An 841-nucleotide genomic window follows, 5' to 3' on the forward strand; every position below is an offset into this window, starting at 1 on the left:
AGCAAATAATGCAGCTATACTACTAAAATCACACATGCACTATAGTATTCAGTTAATATACAATTTGTCATCCTTATGAAGGCTGTATGCCTAATCAAACTTTTAAAAGCAGGTAGGAAAAAAATATAGTTAAACAAATCTCACCCACTAGAATACTTAAATGAAAATATTTGTGACACCCACAACTTTCCTGGTGCTTCTTTGACCCACTCATAACTCATGTATCTTCATGAGCTTGCAGCAGCTAGGTAGCCTACTCTCTACACTTTCTCTGTACTATATTTCCATGCAAGTTTCCAATTGAGCTTCTGTGGGTGGCAAGCCAGGCAAGGCCCACACCCCACTCAGTGGTAAGGGTGGGAGCGGGGAGAAAACGCCACCCCTGCAGAGAACATTTTCAAATCTTTGAGGATTTCCGTGCCATCTGGACCCTCTGCCAGTCTGCCCCAGATAGCAAGGGTTGGCAGCGCTACCCGACGGTGCAATATGGCTCTCTCTAATGAACTACTAACTGTCCCCCGTTTTAATTGATGTGACATTTGAGCCATTTATCTCTGACATTTCAATGAAAGATGATTCTCAGCCTTGCCATTTACTTTTTTGTGCAATTTCTAAGTCATTTGCATTTTGCTGCTCTAAACCTGCTTTTTGTCTCTCGTTAGCTAATTAGAGGAACATGCACAATTAGACCTAATAAAAATGAACATAACCTGGTTTGATATGAGCTTGCATGAGTGATAATATAAATTACACTTTTCTTAATTCTGCATGTGATTCTGATGTAGGCTATAAGTAAGTGAGTTAGGGATTATTAGAGGCATTGCGACCTTTATTCACATAA

This window comes from Oncorhynchus tshawytscha, linkage group LG06 (assembly GCF_018296145.1).
Source record: "Oncorhynchus tshawytscha isolate Ot180627B linkage group LG06, Otsh_v2.0, whole genome shotgun sequence".
NCBI classification, from domain to species: Eukaryota; Metazoa; Chordata; class Actinopteri; order Salmoniformes; family Salmonidae; genus Oncorhynchus; species Oncorhynchus tshawytscha.